The sequence below is a fragment of the Myotis davidii genome, unplaced genomic scaffold (genome assembly GCF_000327345.1).
Source record: "Myotis davidii unplaced genomic scaffold, ASM32734v1 scaffold908, whole genome shotgun sequence".
NCBI lineage: Eukaryota > Metazoa > Chordata > Mammalia > Chiroptera > Vespertilionidae > Myotis > Myotis davidii.
The window spans coordinates 140,423-141,254 of NW_006298724.1; positions in this window are offsets into that span (position 1 = coordinate 140,423).

Sequence of the window (832 nt, forward strand, 5' to 3'; positions counted from 1 at the left end):
TTCCCTCTTCTAGGCTCTAACTGCGCTACCAGAATTGGCCCAAATGCTATCAGTTTTATTTTTTTAACTTTCTTTTTATTTTTTCTTTATTGATTAAGGTATTACATATGTGTCCTTATCCTCCCATCTATCAGTTTCTTGATGTATCTAGGGAAGTGGCAGCTCATGGGAACCTAACACAGCCTCTCACCAAAAAACCCAATAGCACTCAGATTTTTACAGTCAGTCATTCAGTGGGGAGAATACCATCCATACAGTAAATAGGGGGTGGGGTAGGGGACCAGCCAGGGGCTTGAACATGGTTCAGATGCGAAGTCCTTTCACAGTCACTGAGATTAGGTAGCAGGAAGCAACAAAGCTGGAGGGAGAATGCGGAAACAGAGGGAGTAGCTATTGGGGCCCACCCAGGGTCTGGGCCCCAGAACTCTGAGCACATGAAATTCAAAGAGAAAGAAGAGGAGTCAATATGGAAAGGAAAAAAGATAGAGGAAAAACCAATTAGCTGCAAAATTCCACCAGTTTATGTTGGACCTGGTAGGGTGAGGGGTTGGAAGCATGATAGTGCATTGAGTGTAAACATTTTTTCTCCATTGTTCCCCACTGTGAGAGTATCTGGTTAATACATGAGCCCCTCTTATGTCTCTGTCCACATGGGTGTTTTCTGTCACCAAGCCCCCAAGAAGTTGAGAAAAAGTGATCCCATGTAAAAAAAACTGAGGCCCATAAAGCAAAAGTGACAATCAAAACTATAATCCATGATTTTTCTGATCCTTTGTCCCGGCTTGAATAAATATAGATTACTTCCTCCACACAATAAATTATAGGGGCAACC